General features: G+C 37.4%; 1 long non-coding RNA gene across 7 annotated transcripts in view; it reads left to right on the top strand.

Moving 5' to 3' along the window:
• The window catches only part of LOC102153321, a 76860-nt gene extending 49179 nt beyond the window's left edge, over nt 1-27681 (top strand). For all 7 annotated transcript variants that reach the window (XR_005372509.1, XR_005372507.1, XR_005372506.1 and 4 more), the window contains 2 exons: nt 24619-24774; nt 27308-27681. This is a non-coding gene — a long non-coding RNA (uncharacterized LOC102153321). The remainder of the gene's footprint in view (nt 1-24618; nt 24775-27307) is intronic.
• Nucleotides 27682-27958: the final 277 nt, after the last annotated feature.

Consider the following 27958-nt stretch of genomic DNA (forward strand, 5'->3'; position numbering starts at 1 on the left):
CATCTGTAAGATAATAAAAATGGATTTTCAAACTTGTTTTCAGCATGAGCATTTTTTTCTTTATTATCTTGTACAGAAGCCCACTATTGGAGTGATTGTTCTTGTTTGAATAATGGTACAGGAAATATATCTATTCTAACTACCTCCACTTCTCTGTTTCTGCCCCCAGGGCCTCTGACACACATCCAAAGAATATAGTTTGAAAATCACTGAACAGTCATCTAAGAGATTTTTTTTTTCAGTTGTGCATTCTTAGGATTAAAGCATGAATAGCTTGATTGAATACTAAATTTGCCTCTAGTCCTGATTAGATAAAGAGACCCACCATCCTCTTTTATAAAAAACAATGTTGTCAGTTTTGTAAATTATTACCCACATTTACAGGAAATGTAACCTGAAACCTACTGGCCTACAGAGAGCCAACCATATTTAATTTGCTGAAGGATCATATGTGACTTATTCTGAGCTGGTTTGCTTCTGGGTCGGGTAGGTACTCTTGTAGAACACAAAGCATGGATGACTTTTAACTTATCTGACTACACACATTTTTAACAGCTTGTAAATTTTTACCACTCCTGTTTATACATTTCATTGCCACATGCATATCACATCAATTACTTGAATTAAAGTACCAGAGGCAAGGGTCATATTTAAATTTTCTATTTAAAACAGAGGTTGCCCACCTTACCATTTTTTTTTTTAGGCAGAGCTACTTTTTTTTTTTTTTTTGATTCCTTAAACTGACCTTATTTGAGTGCTTTGAAACAAACACCAATTTTCTACAAAGCAATGACTTAACATAGGAATATGCCCAAAGTGCATATAGTATTTATACAGGACATTAATTTTTAAAGTATACGTTTTCAAGGATGAGGCACAAAGCTGCAGCTATTCTTGGAACATAACTGATATCCAAGACATGTGAATTCACACCAAATCATGACTATCTATCTACAGACATGCTTAAAAACAGTTAATTTCAGTTAGTTATGCTTCCAAATTCTCCACGTTTTCTAGATTTTAATGTTTCAGAAGTTGACTCTTTAAGCACTATGAATTCTTTTTGATATGGTAGAGGATGGTAGGTATTTTATTTTCCTTTAATGATTTTAGGTGGCAGTGGTTATCCTTTGAAAAACTACTTAATTACTTCTTTGTCTCATCCCCAGACTCTCTCTGAAAATAGAATCAATATAAGTTATAATGGAACTCAATGAGTGACTGGAATGATAATGAAGAATGCATTAGGAATCCTTCTGAATGGGACATGAACGTCCTCTTCAATCTAGTGGAGACTTACCATGCCGTCCTTCAGATGTGTGAAGGCTTTATAATGTTTAGTTTGGCCATTAAATGTGGTTTATTTTTCAAAGAAGCTGCAGAAATTATTGCAGCTCACTAAATGGGTGAAGTAAATGACTATGATGATGTGCACTTTTGAAAAATTGGTTCCAAGTAGTAAAGTGGAGCTAAAAATATTGGGACAAGATGTGGGTTTTTATTTTGAAAAGAGGGGAAAATCCTTCTAACTACCATATTTGGGTAATTATTCATATTACAGAGTAAATTATAAACCACAGTTCTATTTTACCAGCATGTAGGTGCTCTTGCAGTAAGTATTAGGGAGAAAAAACAATTTTGGGCTGAAGCATTTCTTTTCTCCAAGCAGAGACCAGAGATATGGTAACTGCATGTTACCAAGACTGGGTACGTCTAGTGGTTGAGGTTGGGAGGGCCCCCAAATAAGTCTGTCCAAAGTGTCATGGCTCATCACCATTTTAGAGATTGGCATAAACCTTGGAACTCAATGGAAGGCACATTTGCCTTTCTCAGCTGCCCGCTCATATCTTTGTGGTTATGATGAGCATATGTATTAATTTTTATTTCTCCCTTATACTTCTGATAAAATATTTTTAATGTTATTGACTAGCAAGAAAAATAAAGTGAAAAAGAAATATACTGAAATATTGACAATTTTAGCTGCCTCTTTGGAGTAAGCACAGAGTTTTCAAAATGCTTCCACACAGGATAGAGGAAATCTTCCTAAAGTTTGAGGTTTTATTCATGCAGTACTAGAGTACTTAGACAATATTTAGTGGAAAATGGTTATGATATTTTAGACCGTGGTAGGAAAAAAATATATATATATTACTCATCATATATTTTCCCCACTATGTATGATCTGTATATTTTTAAAAAATCTATGTTTGGAAAAAAATGAGTTTGATTTTATGGAATAGTTTTGTAATATATATTCCTAAACTTAAAATGTGAACCTTTTCTTGCCACTACTAGAATGGCCATGGTAGACAACCCCTTGAACTATTATATTTATAATGTTTGACATTTAAAAAAAGACACTGAAGCTTATATCTAAAATATGGGAGGGATGGTCAAATGTATGTAGAGTAGGCCTTTGATTATGAATGTCTTGGACACAAGTGGACCATGGCATGATTGCTTAGTGTTGAATCTGATATTCATTCCCGGTTTAACATTTCAATATTTGAATAATAATTAGACTTTTCCAAAGCTGGTATCATATTTCTTCTTTGACTCATAATAATAAAAAGGGAAAATTTTAATGATCTTTCTACCTTTACTGGACCTTATATTGTGGCACGTATTTCTGTGGCACTGTCATTCTAGAACACATAAGAGTGTCACATTAATTAGTTTTAGTCTCAGACATCTCCAACAGAATGGCAAAACCTCTAGTCCCTCCCCTCGTCCATAATTTTCTCCTAACTAGTACTGGGAGAAACCAGTATAGGAAATATCTGTATGGTGAATATTTGTTGGAGTACCTGCACTCACAATTAGATTTTCCATCACAGGAATTTTTATTTGGGGGACTGGGATGATGGTGCATTAAGACTCTGGAACTCAAATTGATGTGAAACAAAGTAGTAACCATCTTCCACAATATTGCTGATGAGCTAGAAATGGCCAGTTTGCAAAAAGAATGAAAAAGTATAGTGTAAAACAGAGGAAAATTGCCTTCTGAAGTCTTTGATTTTTTTGATCTAGTAAGTAATGTTGGTGGTACTTCCTCTCTATTTCATGAGTTATCCTTAGAGTTGCCAATGCATCCCTCTTTTCCACTAGGCTGGTCTGAGTGGGTGTCTGCTGCTTGCAATAGAAAAAGACTTGATTGATCAACTCAATCTGTCATATTCTAAAGGATAAGGCCATCCCAGCACACTGGTGGTATCCTCAGTGCTGCTGCTTTGTTTCTGATGTTGGCAGGTGGCTCATTCCTTCCAAGCTCTCTAGGGAATGTTTCCACCTGTACATACAAGATCTTCTGCCTTTCTTCTATTCCAAAGAATGAGGTACTTTTCAATCTCTTGTTGCTTACATTCTCTCACACTGAAGTGGGGCAAATGATCTCCCTTTTCATTTGATTAACAAGCTCACAAAGCCCCGCTGCTCCCAATTTCCTGTAGATATTTTTGTGTGCTTGACATGCCATTCTAGAATTCTCTCTTTTGTTTCTTGTGGCAGTCTCTTCTCAAAACTCTGAGTAATGAGCCACAGGAACTACCCTAAGGGCCAACTTGACTTGAGTGTATTATTCAGTTTCAAAACTGGCCCTCTGCTTCAATCAGAAACCACTGACAGTGAGTTAAATGTGGTTTTTTTTACTCTCTTCCCTTTGGGTAAGTTATTTCCCATAAGGTCTCTTCATTGTTTATGTCCACAGATTTGATGGGCCCACTTAAATAATTATTTAAAGCATGTTCAGATAAGTCTGAATCTATGGGATCTACAGATTTTGAGCTCTCAGGTCATGATTTCTATTGAACCATTTGGGATACCAACTCTTTCTTTTTTTATTGGAGTTCAATTTGCCAACATATAGCATAACACCCAGTGCTCATCCCTCCAAGTGCCCCCTTAGTGCCCATCACCCAGTCACCCCAACCCTCTGCCCACTACCCCTGTTCATTTCCCAGAGTTAGGAGTCTCTCATGTTTTGTCATCCTCACTGATATTTTCACTCATTTTCTCTCCTTTCCCTTTAATCCCTTTCACTAATTTTTATATTCCTCAAATGAATGAGACCATATAAAGTTTGTCCTTTTCTGATTGACTTATTTCACTCAGACAATACTCTCCAGGTCCCTCCGTGTCGAAGCAAATAGTGGGTATTTGTTGTTTCTAATGGCTGAGTAATATTCCATTGTATACATATACCAGATCTTCTTTTTCCATTCATCTTTTGATGGACACCGAGGTTCCTTCCACAGTTTGGCTATTGTGGACATTGCTGCTATAAACATTGGAGTGCAGGTGTCCTGGCATTTCACTGCATCTGTATCTTTGGGGTAAATCCCCAGCAGTGCAATTGCCGGGTCGTAGGGCAGATCTATTTTTAACTCTTTGAGGAACCTCCACACAGTTTTCCAGAGTGGCTGTACCAGTTCACATTCCCACCAACAGTGCAAGAGGGTTCCCTTTTCTCCACATCCTCTCCAACATTTGTTGTTTCCTGTCTTGTTAATTTTCCCCATTCTCACTGGTGTGAGGTGGTATCTCATTGTGGTTGTGATTTGTATTTCCCTGATGGCTGGTGATGCGGAGCATTTTCTCATGTGCTTGTTGGCCATGTCTATGTCTTCCTCTGTGAGATTTCTCTTCATGTCTTTTGCCCATTTCATGATTGGATTGTTTGTTTCTTTCCTGTTGAGTTTAATAAGTTCTTTATGGATCTTGGATACTAGCCCTTTATCTGATAGGTCATTTGCAAATATCTTCTCCCATTCTGTAGGTTGTCTTTCAGTTTTGTTGACTGTTTCTTTTGCTGTGCAGAAGCTTCTTATCTTGATGAAGTCTCAATAATTCATTTTTGCTTTTGTTTCTCTTGCCTTCATGGATGTATCTTGCAAGAAGTTACTGTGGCCGAGTTCAAAAAGGGTGTTGCCTGTGTTCTCCTCTAGGATTTTGATGGAATCTTGTCTCACATTTAGATCTTTCATCCATTTTGAGTGTATGTTTGTGTATGGTGTGAGAGAATGGTCTAGTTTCATTCTTCTGCACGTGGCTGTCCAATTTTCCCAGCACCATTTATTGAAGAGACTGTCTTTCTTCCAGTGGATAGTCTTTCTTCCTTTATCGAATATTAGTTGACCATAAAGTTGAGGGTCCACTTCTGGATTCTCTATTCTGTTCCATTGATCTATGTGTCTGTTTTTGTGCCAGTACCACACTGTCTTGATGACCACAGCTTTGTAGTACAACCTGAAATCTGGCATTGTGATGCCCCCAGATATGGTTTTCTTTTTTAAAATTCCCCTGGCTATTCGGGGTCTTTTCTGATTCCACACAAATCTTAAAATAATTTGTTCTAACTCTCTGAAGAAAGTCCATGTATTTTGACAGGGATTGCATTAAACGTGTAAATTGCCCTGGGTAACATTGACATTTTCACAATATTAATTCTGCCAATCCATGAGCATGGAATATTTTTCCATCTCTTTGTGTCTTCCTCAGTTTCTTTCAGAAGTGTTCTACAGTTTTTAGGGTATAGATCCTTTACCTCTTTGATTAGGTTTATTCCTAGGTATCTTATGCTTTTGGGTGCAATTGTAAATAGGATTGACTCCTTAATTTCTCTTTCTTCAGTCTCATTGTTAGTGTATAGAAATGCCACTGACTTGTGGGCATTGATTTTGTATCCTGCCACACTGCCAAATTGCTGTATGAACTCTAGCAATCTTGGGGTGGAGTCTTTTGGGTTTTCTATGTATAGTATCATGTCATTGGCGAAGAGGGAGAGTTTGACTTCTTCTTTGCCAATTTGAATGCCTTTTATTTCTTTTTGTAGCCTGATTGCTGAGGCCAGGACTTCTATACTATGTTGAATAGAAGTGGTGAGAGTGGACATGAGATACCAATTCTTGATGACACAAGAAGTTAGCCATATGTGTATTTGAGCAACCAGAATAGCTGTTACATGAACCAAAATTGTCTATCTCCATTTTTGAATATTGTTCATTTTTTTGTTGTTATGTCTTCCTCTGTGAAATTCCTCTGTCAACCTATTCTGACCCCCCTCCCCCATTTTGGAACTCACAGATACCACCGTTTCTACTTGTCTCACCTGTGGCTACTTTGTTTTGACAGTTATATTATAGGTCTAGTGCCTCTGCTGTATGTCAACTTCTAATTCCAAAAGCATGCCCCTCTGTACTCACCTGGATCATTGAAAAAAAAATCTAATGATCCTTTGAACACAAATTAATAAACTTTGAAAACTTTTCATGATTAGACTAATCACTGTCAACCTTTCTTAAGTTATAAAACTGGATAAATACATCGAACCATTCTTTACATGCAAAATGTGGCTTATTTTGAAGGTTCCTGAAGGTACAATAAGTCTACCAGAATTTGAAGAGACAATTTATAGAGACTATGAATATTATATAATAAATGATCTTAGAGGAAATTGAGATCTGAAAATATGGAGAAAGATTTTTCTATTCCAGTGCAAATCCACAGCAGTATGTGATGAGGTTCAGAATGGCTTATTTGAGATTCATGAGTCTCATCAAAACTGTTATGAAAATTTTAAAAATTATTTTTACTGCCATAAATCCTAGATGTATGATCTATATATCTAGGAACATCATTTATACTGTCTTTAAGAAAATCTAAGCAAATACTCCCAGACTGCCATGTCTGGAAATATAACTTCAGAACGTTAGGTATCAGAATTACTCCCCCATCTCTGTCCCACTCCCACTATAGAATTGCCAATATTTTCGGGACCAAACGTTATTTGGTCTTCTTTACAAAAGGGCTGTGGGACAGGGATTGAACTTCTTCCCTCTCCTTCCAATTAAATTAATGCTGCCTGAAACTCTTATGGTACAAGTTGCAGTTTACATGTGGTAATAGGAACAGAATCCACTCTATTTAGATTTAAATGTATTGGCCCTTTCTTGTGATTGTTTGTTTTCCTGGCCAAGTGTAAACACTTCTGTATAAACTGCCACTTCCAACCCTCATAGGAACCCAATAAGTTAGAACACTCATGTTCTCCTTCCAGGTGAGTTCATGCTGATAGTGTCAGATAGGGGATATATGACCCAGTGTCCTTGATACTCTATACAGCTCCTATTCAGAGGGAAGGTCCTGGACAATAGGGGATAAACTGTGTGAGGAACTAATCAGGAGGCACTGTAGGAAACCTTAAAAGATCACTCTATAGCCCCAGCATATTAGGCATTTTTTTCTGGCCACCTCCTTCACACATTTTTGGGTTTCTTTCTTCAGGTACTTGCTATATTATCACCTCATCTTTTAGGAAGACAGCAGGAATTCCATTCTTAAATTTTTGTGTTGCTTCAGAAATGAGCGTGAAGATGAAATATAGACTTCTCTGGAAAATAATTTTTATAGCATAAAGCAAATGTCCCCTTGGTGAGTGAGGGTTATTAGGAACAGCTTGGAGGAAACAGTAGCAATCATCTGGTCAATTTAGAGACCTGGTAACACAGCCTTTTCATTTTTCCCATGAGATAACCAATATCCAAAAGTATAATAAACTTCCTAAAGACCTCTAGCTAGATAAGGCAATGCAAGGACTCATACCCAGGTCTCTTGACTGCCCACTGAAGCTTTTTCCTATATTTATTACCCTACACTGCTCTTTTGTATATGAGTGGGTCCCTAGGAATATATTGGCTCTCCTATTTAAAATTGCATCTGTATTTTCAGGCAATTATTTCCCAAAGCCATTATGGAAACAAAATACAGATTTGATAATAAATCACTGAACACTTGGAAGAAAACTTAAAAATGAGTTAAAGGAAATTATACAAGACTGCCCAATTCTTGGTATAGAACGAATTTAGGATTAGAGGTTTTGGCATAATTTTCATCATTAATAAGTCTAAATTCTAAGCTCATTTTTGATAGCAGCCACAGAATGATAGCTTTGAGTTTGTTTCAAGATGACACTGTCCTTTTCAACCTACCTTATTCTCGGGCTGAAAGCTGGAGCCTCTTTGAACAAAGAGTCAATTGTACATCATACATTACATCGGCATTGTAGGCACATTGAACTCATTCTCTATCATCAAAGTATTAGGCCAGCAGAGGGCTTTGGGCAGCCTTGGCACATACTTGAGCTTATGTGAGGCCAAGGATAATGTAATTCTGCTCCTGTGCAAGAAGAGATTTGTACTTCCCTAAGCAAATTGGCTTGAAAGGAACCACGTCGTGTCCTCTAATTGGGCAGATGATTTCTTCAACAATTCTGCATCTGTTGCTATGCTTTCTAAGTAGAAGATTCTTCTAAATCCCAGTGAAGTAAATTCTTATTAAACTTCCCTTGGGAAACACTTGGAGAGCCATCTTTCCCTTTTCTGGTTCTCAATGTGGTGTCAACTCTAGGATGCCCTTCATGGGGGTATAAATTAGTTCAGTTTATCCTAAGAATGTTATGAAGTGGACAGTCCTTTCTTTATATTAATGTAATCTAGTCTGCAAATACTTACCAAGCCCAAACTATGTGTTAGGGGCCTCAGATATGACGGCAAATATGGCATATTTATGACACAAGGAAACTATAGAAAATAAAATAAAAATACTAGTTTTCTTTGTCCAAGTATATACTGCCTATACCTGAATGGTCTGAGGTTTGGGCTGATTCTGGAGTCTAAATGTGACCTACTATGCTCTACTGCTTTTGTGACATGTCAGAACTTTATCTTGCTCTCAAAGTCCTCCTAGCTCTTTTCAGAATTTGCCTGTGGTTGTTTTCTGGCATCTAAAGAATTTACTTGGCCTGCTGAGCAGGAATTATTTAACACTGTAAATACAACAGTCATTTGAAGAAGAAAAATGCTAATTGAAAACATACTTGCCCTTGTTTTATTTTATGTTAATGAAAAATTCAAAATAAATATTCTATATTTGTCTGGAAGCAATTAAATGACAAGAAGGATAATATTTTAAATTTCAGTGAGATTCCATATACTATCTGCTTGGGAGGATAAGAGTTGCAAGAGGGTCCAGAGGAGAGGATGCCTTCAAAGGCATGGTTTTATCCTAGGCTACTCTGGATATGAGCTTTCAGTGTGGCCACTCATAATTTGCTGTTTCAGACATCCCACAATTGATTTTTCAGAACCTACAACAACAGGTGATTAGGTCAAAACTGAAGTTTGATATGTTTGAAGTTAATTTTCACCTAAGTGGAAAATTGTATAACATCTGATAGAAGCTAAAAGGAAACACTTATCACTTCACCCTTTCAAAGGGCTTTAAGCTATTATTTAATTCCCACTGAATCACTTTGAGGCTCAGAATTTTCATCTCCATTTCACAGATAAGTAGGAAAAGAAACCATGGGAGGTTCAACATCTGGCCACAGGCCACGTAAAAAAATCAATATCAGAGTGGAGATCAGAACTCTGCAAACTTGGGTCCTTTTGACTTCCCTGCTTTGAGGACAATGGATTTTGCAAATTGACCCAGTCTTTGAAAAGTCAGACTCCTTGGTAAAGTCCCCATGTTCTTTGCAAGTCAAAACTTTCTGACTTGTATTTCAGGCTCTTTGGAAACTCCCTACTCTTCAAAAGGCAAGGGGGGAAGGAAGCGTACCAAATAAGCATGGTAGAAATTGAAGTGACACAAAGCATCATATATCTGATTTATCCATTAACTATGCCTGTGTAGCATCTTCAAAATCCACTTACTGCTTTATTTGGCCAAGTATGCTACATCTTAAATTACCCCCAAAAGTATGCTAGTGTTCTTCTAGTTGACCTTAGAGAAGACCTTAGCCAAATTTAACTTTTCTTTCAGTCCCTTTCTCCAAAAAACAGAAATCAGCAAATTAACTTTTCAGATAAGGAATACTTTCTTACATTTTTCTAGCATAACAACTCCAAAGCATGGGTAAGCAAAAGTGACTAACAGAACTAACAGAACTTTCATCATAGACATCTAAGAGGTGACCTAATTCCATTTTTCCCTTTGGAGAAGTATTCCTGCTCCTCTCAAGCTCTTTTGGGCCAAATTACAGATGATGTGTGTACAACCCCATCATTTGACCCATATTCACATTTAGAGTTCCTAGAAAACAAAAAGTCACTAGGGCTAATTAGTGCATAAAAGATTAGTTAGAATCACCAGGGGTTCAAAAGATAGGGAACAGGATAGAGAGGCAGAATAGCAGAGAAGGCAGGAGTGGAAAGGCAAATAGCATTAGCAGAGTATCATTTGATACTTAGTGAAAATCTGTGGGAAAGGAAATCTTTATAGCCATTTCTATTCCTGTACATATTGCCCATTATGTTCCAATCCATTCCTTCATCACAATTATACCTGCTTCCTTGAATTGTGTACATCATTATAAAATGTTTCTTGAATTCCTCCTGAGTATGTAACCATGTTTGCAATTTCTCTATAGAATATTATATTTTTACCCCCCTGAAAAAAAGGTCAAATGTCATACTATTTATATATACTAGTTTTCTGTTGTTATGAATCAACTTGACCTCCAAATTTTCCTCCTTAAAATGGCACCCATTTATTATCTCATGATTTTGTGGGTCAAGAATCTGAGCATAGCTTAGTGAGCCCCTGTGCTTTAGGGTTTCTCACAAGTTGCAATCAAACTGGGGCTGTGGTCTTATCTGAATGCTCAGCGGGAGAAAGATCAGTTTACAAGCCCACTCACTTGGTTCTCTGAGAGCTAGTGGATTGAGTTCTCACTGGTTATTTTTTCCCTAAGTTTTTCACCATGTGAGCATCTTTAGTTTGCTTCATCAGAGCAAACATATAAAAGAACTGGTGGGGTGGAGGGAAGGGGACAAAAGTTCATCATCTTTTGTAATCTGATCATGCAGGTAATAGATCATAACCTTTGCAGTACTCTGTTCATTAAAAAAAGAAATCCACTGGTCCAGCTCGCACTCAAGGGAAGGAGTTACACAGTGGTCTGAATGCCAGGAAGTAGGGAATCATTGGAGCTAGGAAAGAAGCTGCCTACTACTATTTGAGTCTTAGCAATGATGTTTTTGCTTAAAATGTATTATAAATCTAAGAGAAATGTATATTAGACAACTCAATTGTTGTCAGAGAAGGTTTTGGATTCTGAAATTAGTAAAATTCTAACTTACAAAGCAAATTAAGACAGATGAACTAATAGGAAATATACCTTTCCCTGACTCCTCTGATAGGGTCTTGGAGTGAATTTTGTCAGGAAGAAGTGAGCTCTCACCTATTCTGAGGATGGATCAGTAAAGAGTAGAACCAGTCTTTGATATTCAGGAATGTTAATGTGTGAGGTAGAGTTGGGAAGGGTGGATGGTGGGAGAGTGCTGTTGAAGACCATGGCCCTCCTCCTCTGCTGTGAAATCAAATTCACTTTCTCACAATATGCCTCCTCTAAATGCATAAAGCAATTAAATGGAGTCTAAGAGTGTTTTCTTTCATTGCACATAGCTGACCATGATCAGCCTGAGAAAGAATGTCCCTTTGAACTGCTTACCTTATGATCAAGGGTGAAAGAAAAAAGAAATTGGTGATTTTTTTATATTTTTACCTACCACATCTAACGAATAGGTTCTTAATCCCTTTTTAAAGTGTATGATATTAATAATACTTATTTCATTTTAACCACATAGGAAGATTAAGAAGGATTTAGATAAGCTAGTTCTTTATTTCTCAAACTACATTGTAAGCCATTTTGCAACAGCAGAAAACATGTATTTATAACAATTTTCAAAAAAAAAGAGGAACAGCAAAGAAATGAAGTGAGCTTCGAAAATTAGGCTTTACGTTATTGCCTAGACAACTTCAATGAGAGATCCTTATGTCAGTTCATTAAATAGCATGTGTTTTTATGTGAGTGGCACTATAGTACCCTTGGAGTGCTGAATAATAAATAGACCGGCTCCTATTCTTTAGGAGTGTATGTGGAACAAAAATATATGTTAATTTATTTATTAAATACATATTTATTGAGAGCTTATTTTATGAAAGCTATTTGTACTAATCACTGAAGATAAAATAGTGAAATATACTGATAAGTTTCTTCCCCTGTAGAGCATATATTAAGGTCAGGAAAATGGATATTTACAAGTAAACAAATACATATTTAAAACACCTGTAGAATGTAATGAAGAAAAAAACTGTATGGTGTGATAGCAAATACCTAATTGCTTAACGGTCATGGAAGATCCCTCTGAAGAAGTGACTTTTAGGTGGAGCCATGAAGGATGAGAAGCCATGTATGGACTATGGGAATGGTATTGATGGAGATGGGACACTGAAGGTAAAGGCTTTTCATAGGGAACACTTGTTTTAGAAATAGAAAAGAAGGCCCATGTGGTCTTTGGATCCATAATTAGCAGGAAACCAGTGGTTAGAGACAACTCTTCTGAGATCTTGCTGTTCACCATAAAGATTGTGAATTTTATTCTAAGTACAATGGGAAGCCATAGAAGAGTTTTCAAATGGGGAGGGATCTCTGTATGTTATTTTTAAAAGCTCACTCCACTGCTTTTTTAGAGGATGAATTAAAAGGGGACAAAAGTAGGAGCTTTATGTAGGCCATTAAAGATATTTAGGCAAAAGATGGTAGAGGATTATAAAAGGTGGTGATGTTGGCCGTAGAAACAAGAAACGAGACAGAAAAATGGTCCCCAGATTTTATGCTTTAGTACCTGGGTATATGATGGCATCACTAATTAAGATGGAGGTATGTATATGATAGAGACATATTAGGAGGAATAATACATTATGTAATGATTTTATAATATAAATATCACACACTGAATAAGAGGATAAAAATATAATAATGATGGAAATATTTTGAGTTATATAGTGGTGATACATTTTAGATAACTGGCAAAGTTAAATTTGGTATGGTTTCTAAAGGAAACTCTGGTACTTAGCCAGAGTCTAAAGAAGATGGATGCCTCATGGAAAATAGGAAGAGTGACATGTCTTGAATGAGACAATCTTACTACTTGTATTTAAATTAGGTCAGTTCATTGGACAGGAAAGCATTTGCTTGGGAAGTAAACTGGTCCATTCTGGGGTATGTGAATCTTCTCTCAGAAATGGTTATAAGGAGAACACTGCTTGGCACTAAACCATTACATACCATAACTTCTGTAAATGATGGGGCTTGAATTCTGATGAAGTGGAAAATATGAATCCCATTGTGGTGCTTCACAGAGAGCCGTGAGACTAGGAAGGGGAAAAAGGTATGAGGCTAGATGCCAGGGCTGTGCATTATGAAGTTCTATCCTATTTGTGGGGCTGTCAGTCAATAATCAGTTGAGAAAAACCTATGTCTTCCCAAAGCTAAAGCCCTTCTCTGAAATAAATCAGAGATGCAGAGGAGCATATTCACTCTTCAGACCAGGAGAAGCCTCTTTAGTGAATAAAGAACTTAGGATGACTTAATGAAGTGTATGTTTCACTTAGGCTGTGAGGGTACTTAGGTGTGTGGATGACTGTTATTGAGCTTCCAGGTGTATTAGGCTCTGTGGAATTGAGTCCCCAAGGATTAGGTCTTTGTATTACAGTTCCAATCTTCCCTAGGAAAGAGACCAAAAACATACAAACATATATTTTGTTTTGTAATGAAAATAGCAGTGTAAATAGCATTAAAAATAGGCAGTCTCTTTTCCTCCTGTGAAAAGGACAGTCAAGTACTGAGCTGCCACACACATAAAAGATGATCTGGTCACGATGATCTGGTCTCCAGTCCACTGATGCCAGAGCTGAGAATCCAGGGAGAGACTGTATCTGATTCCTCATGTCTCTCTAAAACTCCACTTTTCCTTTTCTTCATTCATTCTCTATGTATTTCCTTCTCCCTCTTCATGACAAGCATGAAACAACATGTTGTTGGTTGATATCATATGTATGATGTTTGAATACAAATACACAAAGTAATATGCAAAGAAGTGATGTGTGCTTTTTTACTTAACACTTTTGAAGCAGGATAATTTTAGCTTTTAATGGATTCTTACAGTACATAATAAACCAAATGTTATGGGGCAAACCTGGATTTAAGGATTTATTTAAGGATTAACTTATTTAAGGATTTATTTAAGGATTAATCTAAATAATTATTTTCTCAGTAAAAATTCATTGTTTATCCCAAAGCATGTTCCCTTGCAATGATCATGGTGGGGATGGTATGATTAGTGGTTTTCAAACATTGGCACACATCAGAAAGGCCTAGAGAGTCTGTTAAAACATTGCTAGCCCTTGCTGCTAGAGTCTCTGATTCAGTAGGTCTGGAATGAAGTCTGAGAATTTCTATTTTCTGACAAAATTCACAAGTAATTCTGATGCTTCTGGTTAGGAAACAGAGAGAGCCCCTGGTCTAGGGATTTCTTTCTCTAAGGATGGTCCCCAGAAAAATCAGGCCCCACTCCAGACTTACTGAATCAGAATGTACATTTTTAACAAGATCCTTATTATTTTTTTAGTAGGAGCTTTATTGGTGTATAATTAACCTGCCATAAACTCACCTATTCAAAATATACAATTCAGTGGTTTTAGTATATTTACAAAAGTGCATGACCATCATTGCTACCCAATTGTAGGACACTTTTATCAGAAAAAAACCTCTTACCTATTAACAGCCAAACACTGTTCCCCCTCCCTTGTTCTTAGACCCTGACAACCACAGATTTACTGTTTCTATGAATTTGTCTATTCTAGGCATTTGCTATTAATCAAATAAGACAAGAGGGTCTTTTATGTCTGGTTTCTGTCTCTTAGTTTCAGGTTTTAAAGATTTATCATGATGCATTATGTATCATTATTCTTAATATTGCTACATAATATTCCTTTGCATGGATATACCATATTTGTTTATCCATTCATCAGTTGATAGACATTAGGATTGTTTCCACCTATTGGCTCTTGTGAATAATGCTGTTATGAACATTGGTGTATAGTATTTTGTCTGGACATATGTTTTCAATTCTCTTGGGTACATACCTAGGCATGAAATTGCAGGATTATATGAAACCTTTATATTTAACATTTTGAGGACATCTCAAATTGCTTTTCAAAATGGCTACATGAAAAAAAAAAAAAAACAACAACAACAAAATGGCTACATAAGCTAACAATCTCACCAGCAACAAATATGTGTTCTAGTTGCTCTACACCCTTATCAACGCTTATAATTTATGTCTGTTTTTTTATTTTAGCTATTCTAGATCATATGAAGTGGTGTCTCAATTTGGTTTTAATTTGCATTTCCCTAATTATTGATGACATTGTCTTTTCATGCATTCTCTGGTCATTTGTAAGTATTCTTTGGAGAAATGTTCATCCTAAACCCCAAGTAATTTTTTTTAAGATTTTTATTTTTCTTAAGCAATCTCTACAACTAATGTGGGGCTCAAACTCACAACCCAGAGATCAAAGAGTCACATGCTCTACTGACTGAACTAGCCACCAGGGACCCCCAAAACCCCAAGTAATTCTTATGCATATTAAAATTTGAAAAGTGCTTGCCTGGTAAGGTTTCAGATTACAAAGTCATTTTTATTTAGGGCAATGGCTCTCAGCTGGGGATGGTTATGGCCCCAGGGGACATTTGGTAATGTCAGGAAACATTTTTGGTAGTTACAACTGGGGGAGTTCTAACTAGTAGATAGAGGCCAGAGATGCTACTGACCATCCTATAACACACAGGACAGACTCTTACAACAAAGACCTATCCAGACAAAAATGTCAGTTGTGCTGACATTAAAAAGCTGTGATCTAGGGTAGCCAACCAGCCTTTTCCCTAGGGACTGAGGTGTTTGTGAGGATGTGGGATTTTCAGTGCCAAAAATGGGACTGTCCCTGGGCAAACCAAGATGGTTGATCCTCTTACCTCACTGGGCTGTGTGGATCCTATGTTCTCAGCTTTTTTCCATTACTGGATGAAAGAGGGCCCATAGTGTGAAATTAAAGGCTGAAGAGCCAGAAAGGCAATTTCTCAGGGACTCATCTGCATTTGTTCCTGTTAGTTTCAGGGTGCTTCCTGCCACTCAGGGCCCTGCAGGGAATCCAAGCTTCCCAGCACACTTCTGCCTCTGCACCTCCATGCACTGTGAGCTGGGCCCAGCTACTAGAGGTTACTGAGTTTGCATGAGCTGCATGACTGCTGCCCAGCATTTGAGGCTTGCTGATGCCTTTAGTCCTCTCATTTGTTCTTTTAAAAGGGGTGTAACAATGGGAACAATACAGCATAGGGTGGGCTTTGTGGCATCCAGGGATAAAGGCACTAAAGCCATCACAGCCTCTCTAGTTGGAGAGTGGTGGGATCACAGGCTATCAGAGGCAGAAATGAACCTGAAGAGTGCTTTCAGTCTCTCATTTAATAGAGCCTGTGAGGCTCAGTGCTTAAACAAGGAATAGTGCACTGGATTCATTACCATTTGGGGGTCATGTGAGAATAATGTCCTTTTAATTGTCACGATGGAGAAAGAACCAAAACCCACATGGCCCACTGGGAAGGTTTGGTCATGTTTAGAGAATGAAGTGTTGGTGACCCTGCTCAGCCAGGTTAAATAGTGACAGATGGTTATGTTATGGAACAGAGCAGAGCTTCTCAAACTTGGGCATGCAGCAGAACCTCCTGCAGGGCTTGTTCAAACACAGCGCTGCTCCCTAAGGCTTCTGATTTGGTAGGTCTAGGGTGAAAGCTGAGAATTGCTTTTCTAGCAAGTTCTCACCCCACTAGAGTGAGAGACTGGATCCTTTCCTATCTTTGCTACTCAATGTGTTGTGCATGGGCGAGCAGCATGGGTATCACCTGGAAGCTGTGAGAAATGAAGGATCTCAGGCCCACTCAGGGCTGGCTGAATCAGAATCTGCTTGTTAACAAGTGCCCAGCTGAGCTGTATGCACAATAACATTTGAGACGTGCTTGTCAAGATTATGTAACGAAGGTGCCCATGTTTTTGTTGATCCTCTAAACCAGAGCTTGATCCACATCAAAATCATCCAAAAATCTCCTTGCCCAGGACATAACTGCAGCCAATTTAATCAGAACTTCAGCAAACAGGACTCATTGTTTTTAAAGTCTCCAAGTGATCTCAATGTGGCCACATTTTGAATCTCTGTTTTCAATACAATCAGCCTCCTCAGCACATTTAACCTAAGAGATCCTAGCAATACCAACGTGCTTTAAGAGGAAAGCCTGCTCACCTGCTCTACTTACTGTCTTGCAGTTGCCTCCAAATTTCCAATCACCTGCTTTGAACTTTAAGTTACATTTTCTGGCCCCCTCCTATTCGATGATCTGCTCTGGTTTCCCTACCTTGTCTACAAATTCTACCCTCTTGGTTTTAAAGCAGGTGGAAAGTATCTTCACTTCTAATACCCAAAATCAGTATTAATGCATCTGGAGACTAGACTGTATACTTCAGAATTACTTGCAATACTTGTTAAAAATGCAGAACCCTGGTGCCCTCCCCTCTACCCCAACTGACTGAAGAGAAAATTTTTGTTTTCAGGGATCTTCAGTGTTACGCAAACAAAACCGTTGGTTGTGATGCACATATAAATTAAGGCACTGCTGAACTAGACTTTCTGCTATCCCTTCATCACCTTCCCCAGCTTAGTTCAGTTCACTATCTAGAAAGTGTCCTGCTTAAGCACATAAATCAAGAACTGCACATTACTGAGTGTATTTTCAGCTCCACTAGAACAGTTATCTGTGCCACCCAGGCAAAAGCCAAGGCCTGACTCCAATATCCCACCTTCCTCACCACTGTGCAGTCTCCAGCAGATCTGCTGGGTGCCACCCTAGACTCCACCTCTCTGCTGAATTTGTAGTTACCAATGGAAGTTGGGTTCATAGGGTTAAAATATTTGCATTCCGTTGCTTCTTATAGTTCTATTTTCCTTTTGATGGTTATTTTGTTTACCCAATAATATTACACATTCTCTGTGTACAGGTTTTTGGTGTTCTGGCATAAATTTATGCCCTCAGGACAAGAGTTTTTTTTTCTTCCGAGACATAGAGTGGACTCATCTTTGGCAGATAATTTTCCAGCATACAGGAATGAAACAGGCCATAAAAATATTTTTTTTTCCATTGGGCTCATACATCATCATAGGAGAGACTTTTTACCCTAGGTTTGAAGGCCTATAAATAATTTCAACACAAACAAAGCAGCAAACAATCGCATTCAACTAATTTGCTCTGTTATATACAAGGGTGGCTAGCAGGAGTAACCTTGCAGGGAGTCCTGTACATTTTACCTGAGATCTGGTCTGCTATTGCTCCAATCTTGATTCTATTTTCATGAAAGAACCTTCCATGTGGGGCTCAGGAGTACTTTGCTCATGACTTGTCCCTGTTCTTCTGAATATAAACAGAAGGGTTTAGGTTTACCAAGAACACAGTTCTTTTTTCAAGCAGAAACAATGATTTGAAAGTGTTTTTTTGGTTTGAAAATACTATCGAAGTGAGAAGCAAGTGTAAAGTCCTATGAAAACAACAGGCTGGTGCTAAGGAGAGTGAGCTGTGAACTAGGAGATGGAATCCAGCCATTGCAACGATCTCATGAAAGCTGGCTCCATTTCCCTCATGCCACATGCTGGCATCAGCTTCAGTGTAAGCTGCAGCTGAAGCATTTACTCCAGTTACTGTTTGAAAACAACCTTGCTGACAAACAGGAACAGTCCAGGTTATCTTTATTCAACTTTGCCATTTGTTTCCCATAGACCAATTAGATTTGGCTAGAGGCCCACTTAACTGGTGATACTAATTTTCCGTTGAAGATTAAATTGTTCAAACGAGAGCCTCTGGTTTGGGGGAGAAGATGAAAGTGAAAAAAATCTTTGATACCTTGAGTGAGTATCAGAGCTGTCCCCTGATAAAACTGTGACAGAGGATCAGTTTTTCTTTGATGCCTTCCTGGCAACACCACAGCCATCCTAAGTGAAAATAAACCTGCTGATATCCAAAGTTGGCACTAAAATGGGAACCTATGGGTGGGGAGGAGTAGTTGTTCTTTGAGTATAAAACTTTCCTAGCCTTACCCTCCTGAACTCTCATTGATTGGTGCTTCCAATCTCCTCCTGTTGGGGAGGATGTGATACTTTCTTTAACGCTCTGACACAAAATGAGGTAAGTGAAGAAAATAGAAGTTTCATGAAGGTACAACTCAGGTAAGGCCAAAGCATACAAACAACACCTCACCAAACACTAGAAGAAAAAATAGGAGTGATAATATAAATTTAGATAATTCCAACTAACATTATAACATTTTATAGTTTGGGATCCCTGGGTGGCGCAGCGGTTTAGCGCCTGCCTTTGGCTCAGGGCATGATCCTAGAGACCCTGGATCGAATCCCACATCGGGCTCCTGGTGCATGGAGCCTGCTTCTCCCTCTGCCTGTGTCTCTGCCTGCCTCTCTCTCTCTCTCTCTCTCTCTCTCTCTCTCTCTATGTGTGTGACTATCATAAATAAAAAAAAAATAACATTTTATAGTTTATTCTAGAGGACTCCCAGGAACTTCTTTTTTAACTACTGATATTTCTTCATATAGTTGAAGCATTATGTAATGGGATGGACATAGATTTTTGTCAAAAAGATTTGTCTAGCCTTGAATGAGGTAATGTCATTGAGCTACCATGCTCTCAGCCATTAAATTGTCACAAGGTGTGCTATATTTTAGTTGTGGTTGATCACAATCTTATTTGCCAAATATTCTACTTGGCATCCCATTTCATATTCAGTGTCATAAGCCATTTATGGTGATTTGAAACTACATGTTTATTACCAGAGCAAAAAATGGCCTATGAGACTAATAGAGACATTTGTATGAGAACTTGGGAGTTGCTTTTCATGTGGGAAGTGTTATTGCAGTTATTCTCTTTCTGTTCCTCAATTGCATATCAGGTATATGAGGATAGATAATATTGTTTTGTTCACAAGACAAGCAACACCTAGGTCTCTGGTGAGAAAACTGTACCCCACCTGGACATCCTGTATTTCAGCTTGCAGTGGTGACCAAGGGATTTTCAGGTTGTCTCCTTAGGGAGACAAGTGTGTTTTGCATGTAGGAGTTGAACTGAGTATTTAGTACCCAAATAGTGCAGTGTAGAATGTATTTCTATTGGCTGTGTATTTCATTTTCCCTTTCTGTTTCTCCCTGTGGGAGGATTATACTTCCCTACCCTATAGAATGTAATAGTGACTGTCTGACTTATTTGTCAATAAAATGTTGGCAGAAGCAGTGTGCGTTGTGTCAGAGCAAAAGTTTAAGAGCCAACATGTGATTGTCCATGTTTCTTTCTCCTATAGCAACTTTCCAGTGAAAAGATGTTCTTTCAGTCTAGGTTCCAGAATGAACTAAATGTGGAGCACAGGCCATAGCTGATCTGTAGCATGAATACAAAATAAGCCTTTGTTGTTGTATGTCACTAAGTTTTGGGTCTTTTCCTAACCTAGGTGTCACCTAGATTAGGATGACTGATATAGTACTTGAGGTTATTATGAATAACAAATAAGATAACATTAACCAGTTTCTAGAAGAGTGTCTGAAACACAATGTGGATTTAATAAAAATGCATTAGGATGAAGAGGTAGGTATAACTTTTAACCTACCATGAGGAAATGTATACCTTGTCATGAATACTTCAAAGTCCAGCCCCAAAGAAGCTCAGTTCATTCTCCTACCTGCATAAAGCTCTCCTCATAATTGTAATGTTTTGTCTGAGGATATGTTGTGTCCTTGGTCATTAGTACTAGGAAAAACTTTAGTCTTCCAGCAATGTTTGGCTTCCTTTTCTATGTTCTATAAACATAGAAACGTTCACAGAAATGATAAAAATCTAATGCAGCATGACAATGTTAATTTACCATTTTAATACATCAAAGTCATGTATAAAATATCATATACAGCATAATGGAGTTGATATGCAATAATTTCTTTATATGTTTCCTGCATGAAACATGCTTGTATGTCTTTGAACCTTGGGAAATAATGTGGGGACAATTAATAAATTAGCTAGGAAAAAAATAATGTCTTTCATAGGTAACACAATTTGAGACCTTGGGCAAACCAAATAGCCTCTCCAAGGCTCATTTTCTCCATCTATAAAATGGAAAGAAAAATATTTTCTTCAGATAAATGTGAAGGCTAAGTGAAGTAATATATGCAAAAGTGTTAGGAGAGCACTTGGCATATAGCTGGCCCTCAGTACAACCACAAATATTAAAAACCTAACTAGGTGAATTTCTAATAGTTAAATTGTAGGTGGTGGTGTTGCTTTGATTGGTTGTTGCACAGTTTTTGTTTAGTTTTCGAAGGTGTTGTTCTAAACTCAACCACTACCAATTTTTGCCTGCTCTCTTCTAGGTATAATAACAAATTTCCCTTATGATAGAATGTCCTGGAATTTTCCAGCTAAAATTACCAACTCTAGAAAAATGAGAGCTAGTAAATGATTGGACAATAATATGAAGCCCTGATGTGTGATGTATCTCAATTTCAGAAAAATTATTTCCCTTTTGTCCCCTAGTCTTTTGAAGCAAGAGCATTTGGACAACCTCCCTGAATTATAGCCCTTTTGGTGTAGTTTAAATCATCATCACTCAAAGAGGCAGACACCATGACATACAGGATTAAGACATGGGTTAATAATGTCCCAGCCTTGGGGCTTGAGATTTTTGCCTTTCTCAAGCTCTGTGACCCTGCATATGTCACCTGACCTCCTTCTACTTATATTTCCTTTGTTGAAAAATTATATTTTTCTCTTCTGGTATTTGTGGTTGTGAAAATGGGGAAAATTGTGTAAAGATCTTGGAAAATAATAATATTCTTAAGCATATTAAATAGTATGTCTTAGAAATAAAGATGACTTGGCTTTTCTAAACAGACATTAGGTATAATCTTAAGGCAAATAGACATGGTTGTAAGATGTTCATTTTAATGCCACCCTTATTGAACTTTATATACTCAATTTTCTTTTTACTAGTCCAGTTTTATTATTGGATTATCATTTAATTATTTTTAGGTCCTCCTCTGGGATAAAACCAGATTTGCCCTTGCGTTTTACTTTAAAAATCTTGTTCAGTTTAAACCTGTATATTTCCTACTGCACAGAATCTACCTTCTTAGTTTCCTAATATCCTTGGGTTTTACAAGGATAGGTTCATCCATAGAAAATATTTTATTATTCTGTTTAATTTTAAGTCCTTGTGTCATTGCAGAATGAATTATGATTTCTAGGAATTCACTGGGGAAGATGAAGAATGTCTAGTCTAAATTAAATAAACTTTGTAAAAGTAATACAATATTTTGATGGTGATGATGCTGATGTTAGCTAATAGTTATTGACTACAAACTACATTGACTACATATCAGCACTGAGCTGAATGTAAATTTAAACATATTATATTATTTATTTTCAACAAGAGCCTTCTCAGTTAGATCCTGTTGTTATCCCAATTTTACAGATAAGGAAACTGAGGTTTAGAGCATTGTTTGCAATAGTTGCAGATCAAAAAAGTGGAAAAATCAGGCTATTCAACAAATTAATAGATTAAAAATATCCATGAGCCTACATTGTTCTTTGCCTAAAATGTCCAAAACCAAATATCCATTAAAAACAAACAAACTTTGCCTTAGATTCTATAGACAATGAAGCATTCTTGAAGTCTTTAAAAAGTCACTTTGAGGAATGGGATAGATGATCTATACTGATAGTCTATTGTGGACAGGAATAATAAACAAGGAGACATGGAGACAACTGAATGCAAAGAGCCTGCAATAATTAAGCTCTTCAAGCTGGAAGGAAGTCAGGGGGATTGTGTTTACCAAAGTGGGCTCTAGCCCCACTCTGAGCTCCTTCCTGGCTGTTTAATCGGTTGCCTTCTGCAACCATCCCTATTTCTCCCTGAGATCCCTGAGAAGCTGGCTCTCTTATTTACTCACTCTCCACTAACTAGCAGTTTTGGAGATTACATTTGTCCCAACATACTCAAAAGTTAGTATTATGTTTATTGGTTATTCTTGGATATGCTGATAGTCCCTGGAGAAATGTAGTTATTTACTATCCTACTTAGAGACAGGTCTATCAGGTATGATTTGTTTCAATACTGCTCATGATATGATGAAGCATATGGCTGTGATGTGTAGAGGGATACCAGTGTATACCATGCTGAGATTTGCTTTCCATAGTTCTTTAAACCCCATTTGCTCACGGTTTGACCCATTTTCTGCATGTTGCTCATTTATCATAGATTGTTTTGTTTTTTTTTTTTTTTGAAAAGTTGCAGCATTTTATTTTTTACTTTTATTTTTTGGTATATTTTTTATTGGAGTTTGACTTGCCAACATATAGTATAACACCCAGTGCTCATCCCATCAAGTGCCCCTCTCAGTGCCCGTCACCCAGTCACTCCATTCCCCCACCCACCTCCTCTTCCACTACCCCTTTTTCGTTTCCCAGAGTTAGGAGTTTTGTCACTCTCTCTGATTTTTCCCCACTCATTTTCTCTCCTTTCCCCTCTGATCCCTTTCACTATTTTTTATATTCCCCATAGGAGTGAAACCATATGATGATTGTCCTTTCCCGATTGACTTACTTCACTCTGCATAATACCCTCCAGTTCCATCCATGTCAAAGCATCATTTATTTTTTTAGTGTACTTACCATTTTTGTCTGTACTTTACAATCTGTGGCCCCTGGACAGAATTTACTCAATCTGACTTTTTTTTTTTTAAAGATTTTAGTTATTTATTCATGAGAGACACAGACAGAGAGACACAGAGACACAGGCAGAGGGAGAAGTAGGCTCCATGCAGGGAGCCCGACGTGAGACTTGATCCTGGGTCCCTAGAATCAGGCCCTGGGCTGCAGGCGGTGCTAAACCGCTGAGCCACGCAGGCTGCCCCCTCAATCTGACTTTGATCTTTGACTGTCCTTTTCACCCTGGCAGGCAGGGTATCCAGAGAGTGTTCCCAGGGATTGCTAAATGGTTCAGGTTACTTTTTGCTCATCTTCTGTGTTTCCACCTTTGTTCCCAGTCTGAAGCATTAGAAAAAAAAAAAAAATCACAGAAGTGTCTAGAGCAGAGTTATCTAGAGCAAAGATGCATTACTGGGCATGTAGCAGAAAGAACACATTTCTATTTAAAATAATGAAAACAATTAACTTCTTCCATTTTCATATTCTGAGGAAACTACAGAATTCACATAAGGAAGATAATTACTCTTTTACTGAGGATAATATTTATCATACTTTCTGGTCAAGAAACATAAAGGGAGCTAAACTGCTGTGCATAACAAAATAGTGACTGACCTAATATAAAATACCCTTGGAGTTCTGAGGACAGACCGGGAAGAAAATTTGAGTCTAATAAGAAGCAAAGGTATTAGGGAATTTTCATAAGTCTTTAAGAAGGGAGACTTAGAAAAACAGGGTCTTACAAAAGTGATAAAGTGAGGCTGATAGAATTTAGGACTAATAATGTCAGACATGCAACTATGCTACTCTGTAATTTCCCTTCATTTTCCTCTGAAGTATCCAGCAATGATTTATTAATCATAAATAGCATCAGATTTGGATTAGTACTTTCTTTAGGAATAAAAACTGTATTTTGCTTTAAGTCCTAGGAACTCTTTGGAGACATGGTACAAAGTCGAAGAGAAGTGCATGAAAAGACACCAGGAGTTGGAGAAGACATTAGTTGCTGCACAAACAGTCATGTAGGGCTCCTTAGGAATTAGGAGAGTACCAAGGAGGAGATTCAGTTTCTTTTCTAGGTCAGTTATTTGGGGACTGGGTCCATTTATTTTCCTTGAATATTAAAGAAAATCATGTTCTTGGGAGTTTTTTTTTTTTTTAAAGTCAAAGTAGTTATTACATTTTAAAAGAGACTCGAGGTCCTCTACAGCCCGGTGTCCCCAGACCAGCAGTCTGTATAGGAGACTCCGCAGGAAGAGCCCATCCTCCCCGGCCCAGGGCCGCCCTCCCGGGGGCTCCTCATGGTTCTAAAGGGGATGATGCTAAAGCCCTAATGGGGACCCTGCAGAAGAGGGGGGTCACTGCTCCCAGATGGAGACATCTGCCAGTCTCAGGGGTCAGTGCCAGCTGTCACTCAGTGGCCCCTGAAACAGCTCACGTTCCACTTCTCTGCAGTGGTCTTGGGGACAACTTGCAGCAGCAGCTTTGAACTTAGGATTCAGTGACCAAGCACAATTTTCCTTTATTTCCTGTGCATCAGATTCCATTACATATTCTTGACTTGCCTAACAGAACGTGCTGTTGCTTGGCCTCAGTGAAAAATATAGTGTTTCTGTGTTTTGCCCATCTCTAACGGCACATGGTTAGAGGACTTGAGGTCACTTGGTTTCATGGATCACAGAATCTGATATAAAACAGAAAGAAAAATGGATTCAGATAGAGTTTAGATACATACATGGACAAAGTAGATTCATTCAAAGAATGCCAATCAGAAGTTAGGAGAGGTTATTAAAAGTTATTGAAATGTATTAAAGGAAATTAATGAGCTTTTAATAATATATCCTGAGTCTTTCAAACAGATTACAAGAAACCCCCACAACTTCCCATTGATACTGTTGCTGAGAACAAATTGCCAGTAAGATGATATCTACAGAGCAAGGTGTAGGAGTTCTACATTTGTGCCTAAGCCCAATTATACACAGAACTGTGAATGGTTAGCATCTAGCATTATTTTCTTTAATGGCATGTTTATTTCTTTTACTGTACTTTTAATAACCTATTGTTATTGTGTTCATTTGCCTGTTGCCTGAATCCCATGACTAACATTTAATATTCTTGAGGGCAAGACTTTATCTAAATAGTTTGCTGCTATATCTTTGGCAGATAGCACCCGCTCTATAAAAATTCATTGACTTGAATGAATGAAGTTAAAAAGTTACAGAAGATACAGATTTTATGACATTTGTTACTTACAGGAACAAAATAAACAAAGTAATGTTACAGGTAACAAAGTGAAAACAACTGTACCACACAAAAGCATGATATAGCTCTCCATAACCTGGCACCACTCTGTAATGTAATGATTTATTCATTGAGCATAGAGATTATTTTTTTTCAGTGTATGGCTAATGCACTGCCGGTTCCTAAGGTCTGTGCCATCTGGCAATACAACTTTTCTTTTTTTGAAATAGAAATGTGTAAATTGGGCTTTGGAAATTATGAATCTGGAATATATTAAGAAGCTGCACAAAGACAATTTTTGAAAAATTCAGAATGTATTCATATAAATTGTTAGTCCATCAAAGCAGGCCACATTCAAATGATGTTACCATTTTTCAAGTGTTTTGAACATCTCTCTTTTGAACCATCACAGTCACATAGAAAAATGTTCTTCAATGTCTCTACCCTAGGTTTTTTTCCCCAAGCATCACAACTTGAGTTGCTATGTTTGAGAGTATTCACAAGAGTCTACAATATTTTATGAATATATTGCATAAAATGTTTCAGGACATAGTGGTCTCACTATACACACTTGGTTACATTGAAAGCCTCAACATCCACTTAAAGTTTTCAGTTTTAATATGTTTGCTAAATGACCAGTCTTAAAACTTTCCCACAGGTAAGTTATAAGCATACCATATGATCAGTGAGACCATCCCTAGGTTTTGACTGTATGCTAATACTCCTGCTGTCAATTGACTGATGGATTCATTTAATGGAGACTGGCATTTCCTGTGGCTACAAACATTACAATAAAGATTACTGAGAAAGGGAAACATCTTTATTCTTTATTTTTTTAGCAATATGAGAGTATCAGGTCTTTGGAACATGAGAACCTGTAGATGAAGTAAGATTTCATGAAGACAATTATGCCAGTAAATCCCTAAGTAGAAGAGCGTATTCATTCATGATGGCGGAATATATAATTTTTTTGTATTGCTAGTAGACACCAAAAGTTAATGTACATTCATGCACATATGTATGACAAGAAACTTGCCTTCTGTGCTTTGCTGTGGGTTCAAAAGCCTCTGGGGTCTTTTAAATAATTGTCAATCATCTACTCTTAGCCAAGATAGCTTAGAGCTTCATTTAAAAATGTTTATTCCATCTTTGGCCTAGGAGGGAAAGTAGTGGCAACAGAATTTCTTACTGCTTTTATATATACTTATTATAATATATAATATTATATATAATATATTTTATTATATATTGCTTTATTATATATTGTTTTATTATATATTTTATTATATAATATTATATATAATATATATCCTTCATATATAATATATACAGAGAAAAGAATGTGATTTTCTTTTCCCCTCTGCTTAACAGATCTAAACTTGGCAAGAAAAATAAGATATCATTTTACTACCAGCTGCGCACTCCATGAAGGCAAGAAGTTCTCATTCTGTCTGGATGCTGATTGGCTTCAGTTTATAAAGAACCCGTTCCACTGAAGCTGACCTATTTACCCTTATATTTCTTTTTCTTTTTCTATAAGCCTATGTTAAACAAAAACTTGCTTGTCACTAGACATCTTTTGGCTCACATGAAAATCACAGAGCAGAAGTGGAGAGAACTACTTTCTTGATTAAGCAGTTAGATCATTCTTCTTAAAAGTGTCTAGGACTGCATATGGTCCAGTGCATCTTTTCCTCCACAATGGCCTCCAAAACCCTCCTCAGAATAAAGTCCTTACTTTCTCAGATATCTTTTCAGATTTCTGCATATCTGGTGGGGAAAAATATAACAAAGAGTGAAAACCATAGTGTATGTAGCTTTCATTTATTATTAGTTAAGAGTGTGCTTATTAAATAAAAAAGCCCATCATACACTGCATTAAATGATGTATTGTGGCCAAGAAAGTGGAGTGTGATAATATTCTGTTGTGTAAATGGCAGGTTCAATTTGAGCCTCACACTTGAAAACTAAGGTGATAATAGGAATATTATGGCACATAAAGAATAATTCAAAGACTAAGAA

This window comes from Canis lupus, chromosome 17, assembly GCF_011100685.1.
Source record: "Canis lupus familiaris isolate Mischka breed German Shepherd chromosome 17, alternate assembly UU_Cfam_GSD_1.0, whole genome shotgun sequence".
NCBI lineage: Eukaryota > Metazoa > Chordata > Mammalia > Carnivora > Canidae > Canis > Canis lupus.